The 6,000-nt window shown below is 42.0% G+C and overlaps 1 long non-coding RNA gene across 1 annotated transcript in view; it reads right to left on the bottom strand.

Annotated features, from left to right (window-relative positions):
* Positions 1-4,871: 4,871 nt before the first annotated feature.
* Positions 4,872-6,000, bottom strand: part of LOC133367073 (uncharacterized) — a 28,764-nt gene continuing 27,635 nt past the window's right edge. Inside the window, exon 3 of the long non-coding RNA XR_009758510.1 lies at positions 4,872-5,011. This is a non-coding gene — a long non-coding RNA (uncharacterized LOC133367073). The remainder of the gene's footprint in view (positions 5,012-6,000) is intronic.

Below are 6,000 nucleotides of genomic sequence, written 5' to 3'. Positions count from 1 at the left end.
TAAGCAGTCTTCAGAGGGGGTTTACCATTGCCTCCCTCTGAGGCTAGTCCTCCCCAGCTGGTGAGGGCCTGCTCAGCTTGCCACAGCTGCACAAGCCAGCCCCTTCCTCATCCGCAATTGCCAGCTGGGGGAAAACTGGGCTCCTTGGGACTCTGCAGCTTGCCCATGGCTGCACAGGTGGCAGGGCACGTAACCCCTGAGCCACTCACTGTGGGGGTGATCTTTAGATGGCCCTTGACCTCCAGGAGACATGAGCAGGGATTTGAACTCACAGACTCTGGACTCCCAGCCAGGCTTTCCTCCCCACTGTGCTATACCAGCTGTCATCTGAAACCCAATAATAAAAAAAATACTTTCATACACCCACAAATAACGATGAACAGCTGTCAGGCACATGGTATGCAGCCTTCATAGCTCCTCATGCTTACAGGAAAGCCTAGCCAAGGATGTCATAGGGTTTTTAGGTGTGTGCACCTGGGAAGGCTGCAAAATGTAGACCACTGCAGAGAAGATTTGGAGAATGAAAGGAGGGGCACTTATAACCTCCCTTGACCACCTCAGAAGGTGAGCACAACAAAAATCCTGCACTCGGCTCTGGCTCCACCTACTGTTAGCCTCTTTGCTTTCTTCCTACCAGTCTCAGCTGGCACCACTGCACCAGCCACCACTGATAGTTAAAGCATAACTAATCCTTAGAATGAACTCTTCCTTAAGTATATAAGTGCCTTGCTGGATTGGACCAGAGCCCAGCATTGGTTTGCAATCATCCCAGCAATCAGTAGGCAGTCCAAAATTAGTTGGCTCCACCTACTGTTGGCCTCCTTAACTTCTGCCCTACCAGTCCCAGTGGCCACCAGCCTCCACTGGATGGCCCTGACTACTTTTGGCTCTGGCCTTGTCCACCACTGGCATGTGGTCACTGATAGATTACCCGCAAGGGAAGGTAGCCCTCAACAGACAAAAAAGTTTCCCCACCCGTTCTTGCTCAGCCAGCAATAACCAGAATAGTACTCTGCCTGTATGCTACCAGTCACTGGCATGGACATGTAACCTTCTATAGTGATCCTTTCCTTTCCTTTCCTTTCTGTCAGGTGATTATTGTTAAAAAACTATTAGGACTGAATGGAGTTTCATTGTAAGGCCTGGTATTGCTCAGTAACCTGTAAGCAGTGGAAGTTTTCTTTATCCAAATCACAGGATGACTTACAAAATGTTTGTATAAAGTGGTTCAGTAAAATAAAAGTTTTCGTTTACTCCTCCTCTGCATGCCATTGGTCTCTGGGCCTTCCTCCCAGGCCCAGTTTTAGCAGCCAGGGACCCAAGCGACTGCTCAAGTCTGGTGTGTCAGCTTGGAGGGGTGCCTGTTGTGGGCTGTTTAGTCAACTCTCCACTCAACACCTCAAACAAAAATAAGGCAAGTGGTTCATCTTCACTTGTAAAGTTAGCTATACTGACCAGTGTTGTGTTAAACATTTTTTATTAGCATTTGCTGGGGATGGGAGGAAATCCACCTAAGTGCTGCCAATTCAATCAACTGTGTGTGTTTGGGTGCTTGTGATCAGATTTGCAGGTGCAAATTCAGGACAGGTCTGAAACCAGCAAGGCCAGCCCACATCTTGTGAATGCACAGGATTGAGGGTTCTTGCTTCCTCCCCTTATCTGTATCTACTCACAGTCCATATATGTTAGATGTTAGCTCACCTAAGCTCGCAGGTTTCCAACAGCAGTCTGAGCAGGTGGAATTAATAGTTGGAGACCCGACCCAAGAATTGTTGGGCGGTATCAGGAAAATTGAATGGGGAATCAGACAGTGGAATATTTGTATAATATGCTATTTATTCATGTCTTGCACGCTACAGCTATTAAATGCACTCTAGGTGGCTGCAGCCATCATATCAGAAATAGAAAATAAGAATACAAAATCAGCATTAAGTAGGTTGCTGTATACATACACTTAACATCAGAGTATAAAACCTTGAAAGTACAACAAATCTTAGGTTACATTATATGAATGGACAAAGTCCAGACTTAAAATCTTGCTACAGAGTCAGAGTTACAAAGTATTTGGAAATACATACAATAAGATGTCATAGATGGAATACATCACACTTGCAGTTCTTCGACCAATTCTTCAACCATATTTTGAAAGGAAATATCAATCATTTTAAAGGAATTATTTATATTTTGAAAGGAAAGATCAATAAATGAAAAGAAATATTGATAAAATTGTTGCTATTAATATTAATATTCTAGAGGAAGATTTTATTTTTTAAAAAATCTGTTTTTGAAAATAGCCATAGAAAATCGCTACATAAAAATCTGATCTGCAACAATAGAGAGTAAGCAAATTAATGGAAAATTTGGTACCAAATCGGGCAAAATTCTAACACATCCCTATAGTAATACCACCCTGGTGTTTTTGCAAAAGGGTGGTACAGAAATACTTCTTTAAATTAAAAACAATAGAAATATTGGGAGGTGGGTGGGAGAGAACCTCTTTGTGTAAGAGACCCAGTCTGAAATCCTGGCTTGGCCATGAAGCTGACTGGGTAGCCTTAGGAATGCCTCCCCCTAATCTGCTACAGAAGGTTGTTGTGAGAATAAAGTAGAGAAGATCTGAAAAACACATGTTTCCCCCTTTATCTCTCTCTCTCTCTTTCTCTCTCTCGGTGTCCTCTTGATTATCCATGACCCATGAAATAACTGGGCTCCGGTGAGAAAAAAAGCTGCTTATTACAACGCAGATGGTACTTTCATTCTTCACCATTTGGTTTCACTGTGGCTGAGGTCTCCTTTCTTCTGAGGTTTCCCTGCTGGGTACAATATGACTGATATCAACAGTATTTTGTGTGTAAGCCCGTGTTTCCCAAACTTCTGATAATCAAGGCACACTTCTTTTCTGAGCTTACATGGAGATGCCTATATGTAGGTGCTTTGGAAACATTTATTTTCCAAGCATGGAAGTGTAAAAAATTAGCATGGCCTAAGTAAAATAAAGATCAGATTCAACAAATCAGATTGTGATTTGAGTAAACAATCCATAACAACAACAGGAATAGTAAGAGTTCATAGTGAGAAAACTTTATTATACAGTAAAGCTGGGTTTCTCACTATAGAAGTAATATTGGTTTTCAAGCCTTTCACTTACTCCATTGTTGCAAGCAATATAATAGGCAGCTGGTAATCCATTTTAATTTTGGGGTGGTTTTGATCGTATTATAATTGTTGCAAACTGGTTGACTTTTTTAAAATTAGATTGTGGTACACAAATATTTGTATAAATAAATAAATTATATAAAAAAAACCCAAACTCATTCTGCATAAGAAGATGCTGTATTTAAGCTTGCACTCCAATGCTCCGTGATACATCGCGTTAACGAGCAGTTTTTGAAATTTTCAGTTTTTACACAATTGCTGGAAATGTTCAGTAGGGCTATGGCATGGGGAAAAAAAGAAACTCTCCCCCATAATTGCCAACAGCTTCTCAAAATCCTTGGTGTATTTTTAACAGGTGCCCTTTGGTAATGTTTCTATAGAGGCGTGGTGGTAAAAATGGAGGGTTCTTAGGAGGCTTGGGAAGGATGCATAGAATAAGATTTCTTAAGTGTTTTACACACTACAGAAATGTGACATGACTTCTTAGTAATAGGATACAAACTGTGCCAAAATAAAAGTGCACAGAGCAGGCTAGAGGAGTATGTGTGGTGGCAGACAATGCACTGCCAATCATTTGTCTATTTTTATTTACAATATTTATAAACTGCAATTCCATCTAAAATCACAAGGCAGAATACAGACAAAAAACACCTTATTACAATAAAAAAAATCACATCATCTGGAGCTGATTGGCAAAGAATCAGATTTGAAAGGCTTGTCTAAATAATACAGTTTTAAAAATATGTTTAAAAACAAGCAGGGATGACTCCTGCAGAATTTCCACGGCCAAGGAATTTCACAGGGCAGGAACAGCCACGCTAAAGTCTCAGCCTCTAGTAAAGGCCAGCCAAACTCTCAGGGGCATGTGGGATCATTGGCAGTGCCCTGTCAGAAGACCTCAGCGACTGAGGTGGAGCATAAGGAATCAAGCTGTCCTTAAAGGACTTTGGGCCCAAGTTGTTTAGGGCTTTGTGAATTAACACATGAACCTCAAACCTGGCCCAGTAGCAGATTGGTAACCTCTGAGGTGTCACAAGTTTTCTTAAAATGGGTTGTACCTGACCAGCTCTGTCTCAGAATTATATTGGAAGTGGTGCTGTGGTGAAATCCATGCTCTAATATCTCAAAAGTTTTCTTCCTTTGCAAATGAGACTTCAATTTTTCTGCCTCATTCTCAAGGCCCTTTAGAACTTCTCTTGCATTTCAGTGGGTGCAGGATATCGAGCTTCCATTATTATTACAAGGTGGTAAACATTTCTCCAGCAGTCTTCAGCCTCCTCAGCTACCCAGCTTTCCTGATCAGAAAAAAGCCCCATGGGAGGAGTTATCTCACAATGTCTTCCCCTACCCCTGGGCTTTAATCGAAGTGTGGGCACTGGGGAAGGCTGCAGAGTGCAGACCACCAGTGAGATAATTTGTAGAATAAAATCACAAACATCTGTCAACCACCTTAAAAGTAAGGCAATCACAATGTAAACTCTGCACACCCTACCCATGAGAATTTCACCACCATTTTCTCTCCCCTTTGATAATTCAGAATGGACTTTCTCTTCTTGTTAATTGATAGAGAATGGTAAAACAAAACAAAACGCAGAAGATAAGCTGATTAAGTCTTTCCAGTTCAGAACACAGGTTTATTTAAATTAGGTTAGGTTTATTATTTAACACACAAGAAGAAACCTCACATGCTGTCCTATACCAAATCGGACTATTTGTTCATCAGGCCTAGTACTATCTACTCTGACTAGTAGTGGCTCTATAATGTATCAGGCAGAGATCTTTCACATCCTGCTGCTTGATCCTTTTAACTGAAGATTGATAAGGATGATGATTTACTTGTCCTTCACCGTAAGGTCTGAAAAAGATAACACAATAGAACAGAGGTTTCCAAACTGTGGTCCGTGGACCACTGGCCACAAGCTTCATTCAGGAGATCTGTGGCACGTTTGTAAAAATACAACTCAAAATCATATAGCATCTAGCAAAGCCATTGCAATTGCTACAACAGACAGAAAAATCATTAAGTGGTCCACCAATACCTTCAACAATTTTCAAGTGGTCCATGGGGGAAAATTATTGGGAACCATTGCAATAGAACAAATAAAGCCACTCCAAAACATCATACCATACAATACACACGTATCAAGAAACCAGATGATATATAACTGGAACACTAACAATAAGAGTTCAACAGTCTAAGGCCAAGGAGAAGAGATGAATCTTCAATGACCACTTAAATTTGTAAAGAGACGGTGCATGATGCACCTGGGTAGTTCCCTAGGGTAATGTTTTGTCATCCCCCCAAGAGGATATGCTAGGGATTAAACCTGGGACCTTCTGCATGCAAAGCCTGTGCTATACCACAGCCAGCTCCAGGTTCAAGAGAGCCTTTGACGAAGTGTCCTGTGGTGGGCGCATCTGGTGGCAGGCATCAGCAGCAATGCTCTGATCAGCCCCAGAGGTCTGCCATAATGCTCCCGACACACCATTGCTCTGGGGCATTCGTACCCCTATAGAGGAGGCACAGCTAGGCTTGTCCTAACAGGAAGAGACACGATTGAGATGGTGTGCAAGTGTCTGGAGTTATCGAACACAGTTATGTGCCACTTGGACACTTGGTAACAGAGGCATTCTGACTGATAGACACACTGACTTAACAGGAGGTTATATTTAACACCATCAACTTAAACCAGTATATTCCTTTGTGACACCCTATGTAAGAGGCTAGGACCTGAAGACCCTCCTCTTCTTTGGCTTCAAGGTTTCAACCCACCTTGTGGGTTTCGGTAGTCATGCTTGGATCGTGTGTGTGTGTGTGTGTGCGAGACCTTTCCTCCTCTCCTC

Source organism: Rhineura floridana, chromosome 1 (genome assembly GCF_030035675.1).
Source record: "Rhineura floridana isolate rRhiFlo1 chromosome 1, rRhiFlo1.hap2, whole genome shotgun sequence".
Classification (NCBI taxonomy): domain Eukaryota; kingdom Metazoa; phylum Chordata; class Lepidosauria; order Squamata; family Rhineuridae; genus Rhineura; species Rhineura floridana.
This window is presented reverse-complemented; position numbering and strand designations above follow the sequence as displayed.